The 19,636-nt window shown below is 48.7% G+C and overlaps 1 protein-coding gene across 3 annotated transcripts in view; it reads left to right on the top strand.

The window, feature by feature from the left end:
* LOC144486166 (NACHT, LRR and PYD domains-containing protein 3-like) overlaps positions 1–19,636 on the top strand; it is a 152,687-nt gene that overhangs the window by 18,132 nt on the left and 114,919 nt on the right. For all 3 annotated transcript variants that reach the window (XM_078204241.1, XM_078204240.1, XM_078204238.1), the window contains exon 4: positions 9,027–9,198. The gene's annotated coding sequence lies outside the window, so the exon portion shown is untranslated. The remainder of the gene's footprint in view (positions 1–9,026; positions 9,199–19,636) is intronic.

Below are 19,636 nucleotides of genomic sequence, written 5' to 3'. Positions count from 1 at the left end.
GGGATCAGTCCGTGTGAGGCAGATTCTGGAGATAGACAGAGGCGATGAGATATGTTAATCAGAAAGGAGAGAGAGTCCAGGGCGAACCGACACTGAGAGAGACGGGGGTCAGGGAGAAGAGGAAAAACTGAGCTGGAGAGAGACACACTGATACAGACGCAGGGAAGATAGAAATTGAGATATGAAGTGAGGAAGCAGCAACGATTAAAAAACAGGGAGCCAGTGGTGGGGCAATTTGTGTATATCAGAGAGGGCATTAGTAGTGTCGTGAGAGATGACCCTTAGTTCTTGAAGATCAAAGTGTAAAATCAGTTGGGTGGCCCTGAGTAACAGCCAGGGACAGAAACCATTGGTGTGAATTGTTTGTGCTCCCAATTTCCTTCCAACAAGCGCACAGGTGAACTCATCCTATTGGCAAACCAAATACATTAAATCAGATAAACTGAGACACAAAATTAAAGCAGGGGCCCCTTAAAAAGTCAGGAACTGCCCTCTGCAAAATAAAGCAAAGTGTAAAGGAAACTTAAAATATCAGATCAGCACGTGATTAAAGGGATCGATAATGGACGCCAGCCCCCGCCGGGCCTCAATGGTGCTTGTGGACTAAGCATGCTCCCTCTCCAGGGACACCCTGCCACATATGTAGCTCCAGTCGAGGGGAAGTCAGTCGTGTGGGACGATCATTTTGGTTGCCGTCTGCCTGGGCCTAATTATGGCCAATCTAGCCAGGCCCAGGAGCAGGTTCACAGGGAGGTCCTCTGCCTTCCTCACCCCTACCCCTCCGTACCAGGTGCCCGTAGATCAGGAGCGTGGGACTGAAGTGCAAACAGAACATCAATGAAAGTTATTTGGGGAACCAAAAGGGAGTGCAGCCGAAGACATTGAATGTAGACGTGGCCCACGGACTCCACAAGATCCCAAGAAGGGCAGGTTTCTTGTGAGCCAGTGAATCGGTACAATTTACGGTTGCGTGGTCTCGCTGCGTGCACCAGCTTCCACCCCAGGTCCCCAATGTATTGGAAGAGGATCCCTTCAGAGGGGGACCTCCACTGGGAACCTCCGCCGCCAGACAGCAGCAAGGCGAACCAAGGCGTGTCCGGGTGATGGGTGAGGATACAGTAGTGGAAGGTGTGCAGCAGCAGCCCAGACAGGAAACCCTTTGTGCTGAGGCAAAAGGCATGGAGGGCATTTCTGCAAGGCAGCTCAAACTATGGGGTGCCAGATCCATGAAGTGAGGTCTGGGTTTCGGGTCAATGTGAAGTTCTGCCCGAGCAGGTACGTTTAGACGGGATCCCATCACACAGTTGCGTCTCCTCGAGACCACGTGTGATGTCGTGTCCGAGCACGACCGTCCTCAGGTCATAGATTCCATTGGCCATGAGCTGAAAGTCCTCCACCACATACTCAGCAAGCTCGTGGGGTGTCATCCAGTCCACTCCACCACCAGAACGTCCCTGACCCTGTCACACAGCAGTCAGTCTTCCTCTCTGCCAGCCAACTGAAATGGTATTGGTGGAGGAGCAGATTCCACAGCAGCGGCTTCCGAACGACAGCTGCTACTCCAGACAGGGGAGAGATGTACCTCGAGGTGACCATGACCCAGACTTTCAGAAGGAGGGAGAGTAATTTCACACCTGGCGGAAGACGTACATCGCCAGGGCACACCATTGAGGAGGGGATTCAACGAGGAGGTATCCCTGCAGGGTCTGAAGGTGGAAGGTCACCAGTGCCTGATCACCCTCCCTCAGCAGGAGACTCCGAACCACAGCAGTGACCCAGTGCGGTCTTTTCTCCCAGAAGAACTCTACGAGTGTTCTCTGGATGTTTATGACAAAGGTGGGGAGGGGTCGAAGTGACCAGCCGGTACCACAGCATGGAGGCAATCAGCTGGTTTATGATGAGAACCTGCGCCCTGTAAGATAGCACTCAGAGCAGTCCTGTCCAGCTATTCGGACGAGCGGAGACCTTGGCCTCCAGCTCTTGCCAATTCGCCAAAGTGTTATTCAAATATGTGAAGCCGTGTTCCATCTTTGGACGTGACTTATCAGGTGTTAATATCAAGTGGGATCGTAATGCTGTGATCATGTTGAATTCCAGAACACTTCTGAATGGCCCACGTCTGTTTAAAGTTGATTTATTAGTGTCACAAGTAGGCTTACATTAACACTGCAATGAAGTTACTGTGAGAATCCCTGAGTTGCCACGCTCCAGTGCCTGTGCGGCTACACTGAGGGAGAATTTAGCATGGCCAATGCACTGAACCATCATGTCTTTCGGACCAGGGTAGGAAACTGGAGCATCCCGAGTAAACCCACACAGACATGGGAGAAAGTGTGGACTCCTCACGGACAGTCACCCAAGCCAGGAATCGAACCCGGGTCCCTGGCGCAGTGAGGCAGTCGTGTTAACCACTGTGCCACCCGATTTGCCCCCTCTCCTCCCTCCCTGAGCCATTTGATTTATTATTGTCACATGTATTAGTATACAGTGAGAAGTATTATTTCTTGCGTGCTATTCTGACAAAGCATACCATACACAGAGAAGGAAAGTAGAGAGTTGGGTGTTATAGTCATTGTTAGGGTGCAGAGAAAAATCAACTTAATGTGATGTCGGTTCATTCAAAAGTCTGGAGAGTTTAAAAGAGTTTTAGAACCATAGAGTGAGAGGTAGAATTAGAGTGCAGGCTGCGCACAGCTCGCAAGGAGTCTGTCGCACCATCTTGGATGAATGTTCATTTGCTCTTTCTCCTCCCTACCTGAAGCATTTGCTCTCTCTCTCTCTCTCTCTCCTCCCTCCCTGAACCATTTTGTTCTCCCTCACCTCCCTGAACCAGTTGCTCTCTGTTGTTGAACCATTTACGCTCTCTCTCTGTCTGTCCCTCTACTATTCCATCTCTTCTCCTTTCTCTAAAATAGCTATGACTGTCACATCACAGTCTGAACTCTCTCGTTTCCTTCTCTATGAATGGTATGCTTTGTCTGTACCTTGCGCAAGAAACAATACTTTTCACTGTGTGCTCATACATGCGACAGTAATACATCAAACGTACTGGGTTTCTTTCTATCAATCAGTGACCATAATGAGGCTGAGCTCTCTATTGGCGAGGGACAGCTGATTGACATCTGGCTCCATGGATACGAGGAGGGGGGCAGCGTAATTCCTCCCTTGGGCTTCTCGCATGCGCAGGGACAGTCATGACCAGCAATGGGCCTGTGCAGAATCAAACCGGACACAGGGCACGGGACCACTCAACACGCATGCATCAGCATGCCGTCTGAGCATGCGCGAGAGGAAATGGTGACCGAATAACGGTGAGAAAGTGTTTGAAAAGAAACAGCCTCAGCACTGAAAATCTGGGTGATTCCAGTATATACTCAGTATTGATGGTCTGTATTCAGACTAGAATCACCCAGATATACTCAGTGTTGATAGTCTGTATTCAGACCATCAATACTATCAACACTGAGTATATCTGGGTGATTCTAGTCTGAATACAGACCATCAATACTGAGTATAACTGGGTGATTCTAGTCTGAATAAACACAGCATTAATACTGAGTATAACTGGGTGATTCTAGTCTGAATAAACAGCATTAACACTGAGTATATCTGGGAGATTCTAGTCTGAATATACAGCATTATAACACTGAGAATATCTGGGAGATTCTAGTCTGAATAAACAGCATTATAACACTGAGAATATCTGGGAGATTCTAGTCTGAATACAGATCATCAACACTGAGTATATCTGGGTGATTCTAGTCTGAATAAACAGCATTATAACACTGAGAATATCTGGGAGATTCTAGTCTGAATACACACAGCATTAATACTGAGTATATCTGGGAGATTCTAGTCTGAATAAACAGCATTAATACTGAGTATATCTGGGAGATTCTAGTCTGAAAACAGATCATCAATCATAGAAACCCTACAGTGCAGAAACAGGCCATTCGGCCCATCAGGTCTGCACCGACCACAATCCCACCCAGGCCTTACTCCTACCCAGGCCTTACTCCCATATCCCTACACATTTACCCGCTAATCCCTCTAACCTACGCATCTCAGGACACTAAGGGTCAATTTTAGCATGGCCAATCAACCTAACTCGCACATCTTTGGACTGTGGGAGGAAACCGGAGCACCCGGAGGAAACCCACACAGACATGAGGAGAATGTGCAAACTCCACACAGACAGTGACCCAAGCCGGGAATCGAACCCAGTTCCCTGGAGCTGTGAAGCAGCAGTGCTAACCACTGTGCTACCGTGCCACCCCATCCTGAGTATATGTCTCTCCACTTCCCTGAATTCTCATTCTATCTCTTCCTCTCTCTCCCTCTATATCTCCCTCCTCCTTCCCTGAACCAGTTGCGTCCTCCCTCTCTCTCCTTTCTCTTCCTCTCCCTCCTCCTTGAACCACTTGCTCTCTCTCTCTCTCTCCTCCTTCCCTGAACAATTTGCTCACTCTGTTTGCTCCCTCCCTGAGCAATTTGCTCTCCCGCCTCCCCTCGATTTGATGTGTCCCTTGTCAATTATGAGGGCTCGGGTCAATTATGAGGTTCATTGCTGCCTCTTGCTGGCTGGGATTGTCTCCAATGGCAGCGAATCCACAGCGAGTCTATAAAATAATGAGGGCACAGATCAGCTGGATAGTTCATGTCTTTTCCCAAAGGTCGGGGAGTCTAAACCTTAGAGGGCAGAGGTTGAAGGTGAGAGGGGCAATTATTTCACACAGAGGGTGGTGAGTGTCTGGAACGAGCTGTCAGAGGGAGTAGTAGAGGTGGGGACAATGTTGTCTTTTAAAAAGCATTTAGTTAGATGGGTCTAGAGGGATATGGGTCAAATGTGGGCAATTGGGACGAGTTCAGGGGTTTAAAAACAGGGGCAGCCTGGACAAGTTGGGCTGAAGGGCCTGTTTCCATGCTGTATGTAAATCTGAATGATGACGCAATGAGGTGCCGCCCACTCAGTGACGTGGCTGGAAGCGGCCGTTAAACGGTTTCCGCGCGCGGCTGGAGGGGGCGTTCTGACGTCACTGCCGACGCACAGCACGTGACCTGGATCTGGCCAATCGGCGAGCGGACAATCAGCCGCCGCCGTCTCGAGTGCGGAGTTCAGGCGCCGCGCCGTTTCTCACTGCGTGTGCGGGGCTTTCCCAGCGGCGCTCACACCGAATCTTTGAGGAACGGTAAGGAATTAAATGAGAGAAAAAGTCTCCGCTTCAGCGGCGCCGACTCTCGCTGACTGGGATTGTCCCCAGTGGCAGCGAGTCGCTGCTTCATCACAAGCTGCCCGAGTGCGCCCCGCACTGGCTGCCAATCATTCTGCTGGAGCGGCTTCCTATTGGCTGTGTTCATTTGACGGACAGCAGAACGCACCAATGGGGAATGAGGGTGCGGTGAGGTCCCGCCCACTCAGTGAGAGCGGCTCGCGGTCACGTGGCGCGGCCGTTAACGGTTTCTGCGCGCGGCTGGAGAGGGGGGTCTGAAGTCACTGCCCCGCTCACAGCACGTGACCGGGAGCTGACCAATCGCCGGAAAGCAGCTGCCGCCGCCCCGGGTGCGCCTGCGCCAACTTCACTGCGGGAGGGTGCGGCCCGCTTCCTATTGTGCGCAGGCGCACTGCGGTTTGTTCGCTGCGTATCCGGGTATTTCCGGGTTTGTGAATCACGGGGAGGAATTAACGGCCCAGAAAAAGTTTCAACTCCAACAACATTCAGCTTGAGGATTAAAATGGCGGTTTCCTGTGTAAATACAGCCCGTCTTTGTATCATATTAACAGAGCGGGGACGGTCAGTTACATTGTGGGCGGCGCGGTGGCTCAGTGGTTGGTGCTGCGGTCTCACAGCGCCAGGGAGCCGGCTTCAATTCCCGGCCTTGGCTCACTGTCTGTGTGGAGTCTGCACATTCTCCCCGTGTCTGCGGCCCTTTCCTCACACTCTCCAAACATCAGCAGCACAGGGGGCACTGGCCAGGCTCAGTTGCTGCTCAGTGTCAGGGGGATTAGCAGGGTCAACACGGGGATAGGGTCTGGGTGGGATTGTGGGCGGTACAGACTGGATGGACCAAATGGCCTCCTCCTGCACTGCAGCAATTGGATGATTCAATGTTTCACAGAAAGATCTGTTATTACAATCCAGGCCGTGTCTGTGTAAACACTGCTGCAGCATCTAAATTACTGCAATCAAGCGCTTGTCTGAGTAAACACAGCACCAGATCTCTCTTCATTATTTCAGTCTGGGCCCTGTATGAGCATTTGCAGCACATGAAACTAAATTGTTTTGTGCGGCTGTAAATCAACAAATGCAAGGAAACTGACAGAGGTTGATTGAATACGAGGATACGTGCACATTCACAGTGCAACACGTGTATTGCCACAGCAGCCCCAAATCCCAAACTCTATAGAATCATAGTATCATACAATCCCTCCAGTGCAGAAGGAGGCCATTCGGCCCATCGTGTCTGCACCGACCACAATCCCACCCAGGCCCTCCCCCCACATATTTACCCGCTAATCCCTCTAACCTACGCATTTTAGGATTCTAAGGGGCAATTTTTAACCTGGCCAATCAACCTAACCCACACATCTTTGGACTGTGGGAGGAAACCGGAGCACCTGGAGGAAACGCACGCAGACACGAGGAGAACGTGCAAACTCCACACAGACAGTGTGTAATCAGGGGAGGATGGAGTCAGTGAGATCAGACAGTGTGTAACCCGGGGAGGATGGAGTCAGTGAGATCAGACAGTGTGTAACCCGGGGAGGATGGAGTCAGTGAGATCAGACGGTGTGTAACCCGGGGAGGATGGAGTCAGTGAGATCAGACAGTGTGTACCCCAGGCAGGATGGACCGATTAGCGAGAGGCAACATGGTTTTGTGAAGGGGAGGTCATGTCTCACTAACTTCATCGAGTTTTTTGAGGAAGTGACGAAGATGATTGAGGGTAGGGCAGTGGATGTTGTTTATATAGACTTCAGTAAGGCGTTTGACAAGGTCCATCATGGCAGACTGGTGGAGGTGAAGTCGCATGGGATCAGGGGTGAGCTGGCAAGGTGGATACAGAACTGGCTCAGTCAAAGAAGACAGAGGGTAGCAGTGGAAGGGTGTGTTTCTGAATGGAGGCCTGTGACAAATGACGTTCCTCATGGATCAGTGCTTGAACCTTTGCTGTTCGTAACATATATATATAAATGATTTGGAGGAAAATGTAACTAGATTGATTAGTAAGTTCGTGGACGACAGAAAAGTTGGTGGATTTGCGGATAGCGATGATGACCATCAGAGGATACAGCAGGATATAGATCAGTTGGAGACTTGGGCGGAGAGATGGCAGATAGAGTTTAATCCAGACATATGTGAGGTAATGCATTTTGGAAGGTCTAATACAGATAGAAAATATACAGTAAATGACAGAACCCTTAAGATTATTGATTGGCAGAGGGATCTGGGTGGACAGGTACACAGTTCACTGAAAGTGGCAACGCAGGTGGAGAAGGTAGTCAAGAAGGCATACGGCACGCTTGCCTTCATCGGTTGGGGCATTGAGTTTAAAAATTGGCAAGACATGTTGCAGCTTTATAGAACCTTAGTTAGGCTGCGCTGGGAACATAGTGTTCAATACTGGTCGTCACACTACCAGAAGGATCTGGAGGCTTTGGAGAGGGTACAGAAAGGATGTTCCTGGTATGGAGGGCATTAGCTATGAAGAGAGTTTGGAGAAACTTGGTTTGTCCTCACTGGAACGACGGAGGTTGAGGGGCGACCTGACAGAAGTCTACAAGATTATGAGGGGCATGGACAGAGTGGATAGTCAGAAGCTGCTTCCCAGGGTGGAAGAGTCAATTATTAGGGAGCACAGGTTTAAGGTGCGAAGGGCAAGACTTAAAGGAGATGTACGAGGCAAGTATTTTTACACGGAGGGTGGTGGGTGTCTGGAACTCACTGCCGGGGGAGGTAGTCGAAGCAGATACGATAGTGAGTTTCAAGGGGCATTTGGACAAATACGTAAATAGGATGGGAATAGAGGGATAGGGTCCCTGGAAGGGTTGGGGATTTTAGTTAAGTCAGGCAGCATGGTCAGGCTAAGAGGACCTAAGGGCCTGTTCCTGTGCTGTAATTTTCTTTGATGCAGTCAGACAGATCAGACAGTGTGTAACCCGGGGAGGATGGAGTCAGTGAGATCAGACAGTGTGTAACCCGGGGAGGATGGAGTCAGTGAGATCAGACAGTGTGTAACCCGGGGAGGATGGAGTCAGTGAGATCAGACAGTGTGTAACCCGGGGAGGATGGAGTCAGTGAGATCAGACAGTGTGTAACCCGGGGAGGATGGAGTCAGTGAGATCAGACAGTGTGTAACCCGGGGAGGATGGAGTCAGTGAGATCAGACAGTGTGTAACCCGGGGAGGATGGAGTCAGTGAGATCAGGCAGTGTGTAACCCGGGGAGGATGGAGTCAGTGAGATCAGGCAGTGTGTAACCCGGGGAGGATGGAGTCAGTGAGATCAGGCAGTGTGTAACCCGGGGAGGATGGAGTCAGTGAGATCAGATCGTGTGTAACCCGGGGAGGATGGAGTCAGTGAGATCAGACAGTGTGTAACCCGGGGAGGATGGAGTCAGTGAGATCAGGCAGTGTGTAACCCGGGGAGGATGGAGTCAGTGAGATCAGATCGTGTGTAACCCGGGGAGGATGGAGTCAGTGAGATCAGACAGTGTGTAACCCGGGGAGGATGGAGTCAGTGAGATCAGATCGTGTGTAACACGAGGGGGATGGAGTCAGTGAGATCAGACAGTGTGTAACCCGGGGAGGATGGAGTCAGTGAGATCAGACAGTGTGTAACCCGGGGAGGATGGAGTTAGTGAGATCAGATAGTTTATGAACTTTGTTCATATTTCGAATGATAATATCGTAATTGAAACATTTCCAACACTCCTGCTTCCCCTTCAGCATCTTTTGATGTCGGGTATGTGGCTAAATTGTCATTTTGATTCACACTGGCATTATTTGACTCTCTTTCTCTCTTGGCAGAATCAGATCTCCGGGAGATCGCTGGATTAATTGTGAATATCCACAGTTGCAATTCAGCAGGGATTGTGCCCTGAAGAACTATAAGAGGTGAACCAGCACAGTATTGTGAGAGCGCCAGCCAGAGAGAACCCTTCACATTCAAACAGCTTCCATATATTTTCTGGAGAGGAAGGTAAGAGGGAGTTCCATTTACTCTGGTCCTGTTGCAAGTACAAAAAGATGTTAAGGTGAGGTTGGAAATGCTGAGTGAGATATGGAGTGTGTGAGCACCAAGCACAATTATCCAGTGTAAGGCTGTGTGATGTACCATGAAGTTGGAGCAGTTTGTGTCTCGTGAAACACCGCGCCTGAATTTCACAAGCCCCCGACAGTGTCACGTTTTGGTGTTTAAAACACGCAATATTGGAATTGCAGTTTCATTGTTAAACAGAACTGGTTGACTGTTCTGGGTTAATCTTCCTCTGAACTGAACTGAGGGTGTGTTGTGGGAAATTCACCACTTCGGAGTCAGACTTGGAGGTTCAACAAACAGTTTTATTCAGACAAAGCTTTGGGAGAAGCGCTGGCACTCCGCAGTACAGGCACTCACCTTCTCAACTATACAATGGTAGTTGAGCATCTTTTATACATTGTTAGATAATAGACAGTGTGGACATTAGCCGTTAGCACATCGTTACAAGTTGAGTAGACAGGTACGGACATCGACAGTTAACACATGGTTATACATAGAGTAGATACATATCTGCAGTTATGTCTTCTATCAATGGCTGATCTTGTTATATACATTTATACATTTATGTCCCTCATCAGTGGCTGATCTCGTCATCAAACTCATTGTTCTGGGTCTGCTTTTATCTCGAGTTTAAGGTGCCTCAAGGTCTGACCTGTTTCCTGCAGTAATTTAAACACTAAAGGTTTTAACTCTTTATGTAATGTCTGTGCCCAAAGTCAGTGCCTCTTAATGTCTTTTCCCAGAGTCCATTTTGTGTGCCGGGTAACCATTTTGTCTCCTTTACTTTGATTTCTCTCCAACAGGGTGTGTGATGGTGGTTTTGTTATTTCCGTTTTCAGTTATTTTTGCTGAGCGATTTCCTGTGTTGCCAGGGTAACGATCTGACTGATCTCAGTACCAGAGGCAGAGGTGTGGACACCAACCGGTGGAGAGAAAGCAGCTGGGTGGGGGGCCAGGCGAGGGGATCAGTCCGTGTGAGGCAGATTCTGGAGATAGACAGAGGCGATGAGATATGTTAATCAGAAAGGAGAGAAAGTCCAGGGCGAACCGACACTGAGACAGACGGGGGTCAGGGAGAAGAGGAAAAACAGTGAGCTGGAGAGAGACACACTGATACAGACACAGGGAAGATAGAAATTGAGATGGGAAGTGAGGAAGCAGCAACGATAAAAAACAGGGAGCCAGTGGTGGGGCAATTTGTGTATATCAGAGAGGGCATTAGTAGTGTCGTGAGAGATGACCCTTAGTTCTTGAAGATCAAAGTGTAAAATCAGTTGGGTGGCCCTGAGTAACAGCCAGGGACAGAAACCATTGGTGTGAATTGCTTGTGCTCCCAATTTCCTTCCAACAAGCGCACAGGTGAACTCATCCTATTGGCAAACCAAATACATTAAATCTGATAAACTGAGGGACAAAATTAAAGCAGTGGCCCCTTAAGTCAGGAACTGTCCTCTGCAAAATAAAGCAAAGTGTAAAGGAAACTTAAAATATCAGATCAGCACGTGATTAAAGGGATCGATAATGGACGCCAGCCCCTGCCGGGCCTCAATGGTGCTTGTGGACTAAGCATGCTCCCTCTCCAGGGACACCCTGCCACGTATGTAGCTCCAGTCGAGGGGAAGACAGTCGTGTGGGACGATCATTTTTGTTGCCATCTGCCTGGGCCTAATTATGGCCAATCTAGCCAGGCCCAGGAGCAGGTTCACAGGGAGGTCCTCTGCCTTCCTCACCCCTACCCCTCCATACCAGGTGCCCGTAGATCAGGAGCGTGGGACTGAAGTGCAAACAGAACATCAATGAAAGTTATTTGGGGAACCAAAAGGGAGTGCAGCCGAAGACATTGAATGTAGACGTGGCCCACGGACTCCACAAGATCCCAAGAAGGGCAGGTTTCTTGTGAGCCAGTGAATCGGTACAATTTACGGTTGCGTGGTATCGCTGCGTGCACCAGCTTCCACCCCAGGTCCCCAATGTATTGGAAGAGGATCCCTTCAGAGGGGGACCTCCAGTGGGAACCTCCGCCCCCAGACAGCAACAAGGCGAACCAAGGCGTGTGCAGGTGATGGGTGAGGATACAGGAGTGGAAGGTGTGCAGCAGCAGCCCAGACAGGAAACCCTTTGTGCTGAGGCAAAAGGCATGGAGGGCATTTCTGCAAGGCAGCTCAAACTATGGGGTGCCAGATCCAGGAAGTGAGGTCTGGGTTTCGGGTCAATGTGAAGTTCTGCCCGAGCAGGTACGTTTAGACGGGATCCCATCACGCAGTTGTGCCTACTCGAGACCACGTGTGACGTTGTGTCCGAGCACGACCGTTCTCAGATCATAGATTCCATTGGCCATGAGCTGAAAGTCCTCCACCACATACTCAGCAAGCTCGTGGGGTGTCATCCAGTCCACTCCACCACCAGCACGTCCCTGACCCTGTCACACAGCAGTCAGTCTTCCTCTCTGCCAGCCAACTGAAATGGTATTGGTGGAGGAGCAGATTCCACAGCAGCGGCTTCCGAACGACAGCTGCTACTCCAGACAGGGGAGAGATGTACCTCGAGGTGACCATGACCCAGACTTTCAGAAGGAGGGAGAGTAATTTCACACCTGGCGAAAGAAATGCATCACCAGGGCACACCATTGAGGAGGGGATTCAACGAGGAGGTATCCCTGCAGGGTCTGAAGGTGGAAGGTCACCAGTGCCTGATCGCCCTCCCTCAGCAGGAGACTCCGAACCACAGCAGTGACCCAGTGCGGTCTTTTCTCCCAGAAGAACTCTACGAGTGTTCTCTGGATGTTTATGACAAAGGTGGGGAGGGGTCGAAGTGACCAGCCGGTACCACAGCATGGAGGCAATCAGCTGGTTTATGACGAGAACCCGCGCCCTGTAAGATAGCACTCAGAGCAGTCCTGTCCAGCTATTCAGACGAGCGGAGACCTTGGCCTCCAGCTCTTGACAATTCGCCAAAATGTTATTCAAATATGTGAAGCCGTGTTCCATCTTTGGACGTGACTTATCAGATGTTAATATCAAGTGGGATCGTAATGCTGTGATCATGTTGAATTCCAGAACACTTCTGAATGGCCCACGTCTGTTTAAAGTTGATTTATTAGTGTCACAAGTAGGCTTACATTAACACTGCAATGAAGTTACTGTGAGAATCCCTGAGTTGCCACGCTCCAGTGCCTGTGCGGCTACACTGAGGGAGAATTTAGCATGGCCAATGCACTGGACAATCATGTCTTTCGGCCCAGGGTAGGAAACTGGAGCATCCCGATTAAACCCACACAGACATGGGAGAAAGTGTGGACCCCTCACGGACAGTCACCCAAGCCAGGAATCGAACCCGGGTCCCTGGCGCAGTGAGGCAGTCGTGTTAACCACTGTGCCACCCGATTTGCCCCCTCTCCTCCCTCCCTGAGCCATTTGATTTATTATTGTCACATGTATTAGTATACAGTGAGAAGTATTATTTCTTGCGTGCTATACTGACAAAGCATACCATACACACAGAAGGAAAGTAGAGAGTTGGGTGTTATAGCCAGAGTTAGGGTGCAGAGAAAAATCAACTTAATGTGATGTCGGTTCATTCAAAAGTCTGGAGAGTTTAAAAGAGTTCGAATAGAGTTTTAGAACCATAGAGTGAGAGGTAGAATTAGAGTGCAGGCTGCGCACAGCTCGCAAGGAGTCTGTCGCACCATCTTGGATGAATTTTCATTTGCTCTTTCTCCTCCCTACCTGAAGCATTTGCTCTCTCTCTCTCTCTCTCTCTCCCTCCCTGAACCATTTTGTTCTCCCTCACCTCCCTGAACCAGTTGCTCTCTGTTGTTGAACCATTTACGCTCTCTCTCTCTGTCCCTCTACTATTCCATCTCTTCTCCTTTCTCTAAATTAGCTATGACTGTCACATCACATTCTGAACTCTCTCGTTTCCTTCTCTATGAATGGTATGCTTTGTCTGTACCTTGCGCAAGAAACAATACTTTTCACTGTGTGCTCATACATGCGACAGTAATACATCAAACTTACTGGGTTTCTTTCTATCAATCAGTGACCATAATGAGGCTGAGCTCTCTATTGGCGAGGGACAGCTGATTGACATCTGGCTCCATGGATACGAGGAGGGGGGCAGCGTAATTCCTCCCTTGGGCTTCTCGCCTGCGCAGGGACAGTCATGACCGGCAATGCGCATGTACTGAATCAAACTGGAAACAGGGCGCGGGACCACTCAACACGCATGCATCAGCATGCCGTCTGAGCATGCGCGAGAGGAAATGGTGACCAAATAACGGTGAGAAAGTGTTTGAAAAGAAACAGCCTCAGCACTGAAAATCTGGGTGATTCCAGTATATACTCAGTATTGATGGTCTGAATACAGACCATCAATACTGAGTATAACTGGGAGATTCTAGTCTGAATAAACAGCATCAATACTGAGTATATCTGGGAGATTCTAGTCTGAATAAACAGCATTAACACTGAGAATATCTGGGAGATTCTAGTCTGAATAAACAGCATCAATACTGAGAATATCTGGGAGATTCTAGTCTGAATGTTATAGCTCTAGCTCTAGCTCGTTAGAGGGGTCAGTTTTTGTTCAAAGCGTGCAGGAAGGTTTTTTTTGACTCAGTATGTAGACAGGCCAACTAGAGGTGAGGCTATATTGGATCTGGTGCTGGGAAATGAGCCAGACCAGGTGCTAGACTTGGAAGTTGGTGTGCATTTTGGTGATAGTGACCACAATTCGGTTACGTTCACCTTAGTGATGGAAAGGGATAGGCATGAACCTCGGGCCAGTGGTTTTAGCTGGGGGAAGGGTAATTATGAGGCTATTAGGAGAGAATTAGGAAACATAGGTTGGACTAGGAGATTACAGGGACTGGGAACGTCCGACATGTGGAGTTTTTTCAAGGAGCAGCTACTGCGAGTCTGTGATAGGTATGTCCCTGTCAGGCAAGGAGGAATTGGTAGGGCTAGGGAACCGTGGTGCACCAAAAAAGTTTCTTTGTTGGTTAAAAAGAAAAAGGAGGCTTATGTTCGGATGAGACGTGAGCACTCGGGTAGTGCACTAGAAAGCTTTAGATTGGCTAAGAGGGAGTTGAAGAGCGAGCTTAGAAGGGCTAAAAGGGGACATGAGAAGACTTTGGCGGATAGGGTTAAAGAGAATCCTAAGGCGTTCTATGGGTATGTCAAGAACAGAAGGTTGGTTAGGGCAAGTTTAGGGCCAGTTATAGATGGCAGAGGGAAGTTATGTGTGGAACCGGAGGAGATTGGTGAAGCATTGAACCAATATTTCTCTTCGGTGTTCACGCAAGGGGACATGAATATAGCTGAGGAGGACACTGGGTTGCAAGGGAGTAGAATAGACAGTATTACAGTTGATAAGGAGGATGTGCAGGATATTCTGGAGGGTCTGAAAATAGATAAATCCCCTGGTCCGGATGGGATTTATCCAAGGATTCTCTGGGAGGCAAGAGAAGTGATTGCAGCGCCTCTGGCTCTGATCTTCAGGTCGTCGTTGGCCTCTGGTATAGTACCAGAAGATTGGAGGTTAGCGAATGTTGTCCCATTGTTTAAGAAGGGGAACAGAGACTTCCCCGGGAATTATAGACCGGTGAGTCTCACTTCTGTTGTCGGCAAGATGTTGGAAAAAATTATAAGGGATAGGATTTATAGTTATTTGGAGAGTAATGAATTGATAGGTGATAGTCAGCATGGTTTTGTGGCAGGTAGGTCGTGCCTTACTAACCTTATTGAGTTTTTTGAGAAAGTGACCAAGGAGGTGGATGGGGGCAAGGCAGTGGACGTGGTATATATGGATTTTAGTAAGGCGTTTGATAAGGTTCACCATGGTAGGCTTCTGCAGAAAATGCAGATGTATGGGATTGGGGGTGATCTAGGAAATTGGATCAGGAATTGGCTAGCGGATAGGAAACAGAGGGTGGTGGTTGATAGTAAATATTCATCATGGAGTGCGGTTACAAGTGGTGTACCTCAGGGATCTGTTTTGGGGCCACTGCTGTTTGTAATATTTATTAATGATCTGGATGAGGGTATAGTTGGGTGGATTAGCAAATTTGCTGATGACACCAAAGTCGGTGGTGTGGTAGACAGTGAGGAAGGGTGTCGTAGTCTGCAGGAAGACTTAGACAGGTTGCAAAGTTGGGCCGAGAGGTGGCGGATGGAGTTTAATGCGGAGAAGTGTGAGGTAATTCACTTTGGTAGGAATAACAGTTGTGTTGAGTATAGGGCTAACGGGAGGACTTTGAATAGTGTGGAGGAGCAGAGGGATCTAGGTGTATGTGTGCATAGATCCCTGAAAGTTGGGAATCAAGTAGATAAGGTTGTTAAGAAGGCATATGGTGTCTTGGCGTTTATTGGTAGGGGGATTGAATTTAGGAGTCGTAGCGTTATGTTGCAACTGTACACAACTCTGGTGCGGCCGCACTTGGAGTACTGTGTGCAGTTCTGGTCCCCACATTACAGGAAGGATGTGGAGGCTTTGGAGAGGGTGCAGAGGAGGTTTACCAGGATGTTGCCTGGTATGGAGGGGAGATCCTATGAGGAGAGGCTGAGGGATTTGGGATTGTTTTCGCTGGAAAGGCGGCGGCTAAGAGGGGATCTTATTGAAACATATAAGATGATTAGAGGTTTAGATAGGGTGGATAGTGATAGCCTTTTTCCTCTGATGGAGAAATCCAGCACGAGGGGGCATGGCTTTAAATTGAGGGGGGGTAGTTATAGAACCGATGTCAGGGGTAGGTTCTTTACCCAGAGGGTGGTGAGGGATTGGAATGCCCTGCCAGCATCAGTTGTAAATGCGCCTAGTTTGGGGGCGTTTAAGAGATCCGTAGATAGGTTCATGGACGAAAAGAAATTGGTTTAGGTTGGAGGGTCACAGTTTTTTTTTAACTGGTCGGTGCAACATCGTGGGCCGAAGGGCCTGTTCTGCGCTGTAATGTTCTATGTTCTATGTTATAACACTGAGAATATCTGGGAGATTCTAGTCTGAATAAACAGCATCAATACTGAGAATATCTGGGAGATTCTAGTCTGAATAAACAGCATTAATACTGAGAATATCTGGGAGATTCTAGTCTGAATAAACAGCATCAATACTGAGAATATCTGGGAGATTCTAGTCTGAATAAACAGCATTAATACTGAGAATATCTGGGAGATTCTAGTCTGAATAAACAGCATCAATACTGAGAATATCTGGGAGATTCTAGTCTGAATAAACAGCATTAATACTGAGAATATCTGGGAGATTCTAGTCTGAATAAACAGCATTATAACACTGAGAATATTTGGGAGATTCTAGTCTGAATAAACAGCATTATAACACTGAGAATATCTGGGAGATTTTAGTCTGAATAAACAGCATTAATACTGAGTATATCTGGGAGATTCTAGTCTGAATAAACAGCATTATAACACTAAGAATATCTGGGAGATTCTAGTCTGAATACACACAGCATTAATACTGAGTATATCTGGGAGATTCTTGTCTGAATACACAGCATTATAACACTGAGAATATCTGGGAGATTCTTGTCTGAATAAACAGCATTAATACTGAGAATATCTGGGAGATTCTAGTCTGAATAAACAGCATTAATACTGAGAATATCTGGGAGATTCTAGTCTGAATAAACAGCATCAATACTGAGAATATCTGGGAGATTCTAGTCTGAATAAACAGCATCAATACTGAGAATATCTGGGAGATTCTAGTCTGAATAAACAGCATCAATACTGAGAATATCTGGGAGATTCTAGTCTGAATAAACAGCATTAATACTGAGTATATCTGGGAGATTCTAGTCTGAATAAACAGCATTATAACACTAAGAATATCTGGGAGATTCTAGTCTGAATAAACAGCATTAATACTGAGAATATCTGGGAGATTCTAGTCTGAATAAACAGCATTAATACTGAGTATATCTGGGAGATTCTAGTCTGAATAAACAGCATTATAACACTGAGAATATCTGGGAGATTCTAGTCTGAATAAACAGCATTAATACTGAGTATATCTGGGAGATTCTAGTCTGAATAAACAGCATTATAACACTGAGAATATCTGGGAGATTCTTGTCTGAATAAACAGCATTAATACTGAGTATATCTGGGAGATTCTAGTCTGAAAACAGATCATCAATCATAGAAACCCTACAGTGCAGAAACAGGCCATTCGGCCCATCAAGTCTGCACCGACCACAATCCCACCCAGGCCTTACTCCTACCCAGGCCTTACTCCCATATCCCTACACATTTACCCGCTAATCCCTCTAACCTACGCATCTCAGGACACTAAGGGTCAATTTTAGCATGGCCAATCAACCTAACCCGCACATCTTTGGACTGTGGGAGGAAACCGGAGCACCCGGAGGAAACCCACACAGACATGAGGAGAATGTGCAAACTCCACACAGACAGTGACCCAAGCCGGGAATCAAACCCAGGTCCCTGGAGCTGCGAAGCAGCAGTGCTAACCACTGTGCTACCGTGCCGCCCCATCCTGAGTATATGTCTCTCCACTTCCCTGAATTCTCATTCTATCTCTTCCTCTCTCTCCCTCTATATCTCCCTCCTCCTTCCCTGAACCAGTTGCGCCCTCCCTCTCTCCTTTCTCTTCCTCTCCCTCCTCCTTGAACCACTTGCTCTCTCTCTCTCCTCCTTCCCTGAACAATTTGCTCACTCTGTTTGCTCCCTCCCTGAGCAATTTGCTCTCCCGCCTCCCCTCGATTTGATGTGTCCCTTGTCAATTATGAGGGCTCGGGTCAATTATGAGGTTCATTGCTGCCTCTTGCTGGCTGGGATTGTCTCCAATGGCAGCGAATCCACAGCGAGTCTATAAAATAATGAGGGCACAGATCAGCTGGATAGTTCATGTCTTTTCCCAAAGGTCGGGGAGTCTAAACCTTAGAGGGCAGAGGTTGAAGGTGAGAGGGGCAATTATTTCACACAGAGGGTGGTGAGTGTCTGGAACGAGCTGCCAGAGGGAGTAGTAGAGGTGGGAACAATTTTGTCTTTTAAAAAGCATTTAGTTAGATGGGTCTAGAGGGATATGGGCCAAATGTGGGCAATTGGGACGAGTTTAGGGGTTTAAAAACAGGGGCAGCCTGGACAAGTTGGGCTGAAGGGCCTGTTTCCATGCTGTATGTAAATCTGAATGATGACGCAATGAGGTGCCGCCCACTCAGTGACGTGGCTGGAAGCGGCCGTTAAACGGTTTCCGCGCGCGGCTGGAGGGGGCGTCCTGACGTCACTGCCGACGCACAGCACGTGACCTGGATCTGGCCAATCGGCGAGCGGGACAATCAGCCGCCCGCCGCCGTCTCGAGTGCGGAGTTCAGGCGCCGCGCCGTTTCTCACTGCGTGTGCGGGGCTTTCCCAGCGGCTTCACACCGAATCTTTGAGTCACGGTAAGGAATTAAATGAGAGAAAAAGTCTCCGCTTCAGCGGCGCCGACTCTCGCTGACTGGGATTGTCCCCAGTGGCAGCGAGTCGCTGCTTCATCACAAGCTGCCCGAGTGCGCCCCGCACTGGCTGCCAATCATTCTGCTGGAGCGGCTTCCTATTGGCTGTGTTCATTTGACGGACAGCAGAACGCACCAATGGGGAATGAGGGTGCGGTGAGGCCCCGCCCACTCAGTGAGAGCCGCTCGCGGTCACGTGGCGCGGCCGGTCACGGTTTAATTATAATTATAAATTTCAGAAACCATCAATTTGCACAATTTGTTTTTTCTAACCGCTCAAAACCACAATTGGTTCCCACCTCCACCTCTCACTCCCTCTCTCCCTTTCCCTTCTTCTCCCGCCTTTTCCCTCTCCCTATTCTCCCTCCCAGGGGGTGCAGCAGCTGCTGACACAGGAAAACCTTCTGCTCTTTGGCTGAAATGAGGGGGACATTTCTGCAAGGTGACGGAGACTGTGGGGCGCTGGCATGTGAGGGAAAAGCTCAGAGATTGAAATGCCAGTGATATTCTGCATCTTGCAATATGCACCTTTCGGCCCTCCAAGCTTGCACCGCCCATGCTGCCTGAACTAAAAAAACTACTCTTCCGGGGGCCATATCCCTCTATCCCCATCCTGTTCCTGTATTTGTCAAGACGCACCTTGAAAGTCACTGTCGTATCCGCTTCAACTACCTCCCCCAGCAGCGGGTTCCAGGCACCCACCACCTATGTAAAAAAAAACTTGCCTCGTACATCTCTTTTAAACCCTGCCCCTCGCCCTAAAACCTATAGCCCCGAGTAATTGACTCTTCCACCCTGGGAAAAAGCTTCCGACGCAGCATCAACACTGAGTAGATCTGGGTGATTATAGAATCCTACAGTGCAGAAGGAGGCCATTTGGCCCATCGAGTCTGCACTGACCAC

The sequence above is a fragment of the Mustelus asterias genome, unplaced genomic scaffold (genome assembly GCF_964213995.1).
Source record: "Mustelus asterias unplaced genomic scaffold, sMusAst1.hap1.1 HAP1_SCAFFOLD_292, whole genome shotgun sequence".
In the NCBI taxonomy this organism is placed as follows: Eukaryota; Metazoa; Chordata; class Chondrichthyes; order Carcharhiniformes; family Triakidae; genus Mustelus; species Mustelus asterias.
Note: the sequence above shows the minus strand (reverse complement) of the source record. Positions and strands in the feature narration are given on the sequence as shown.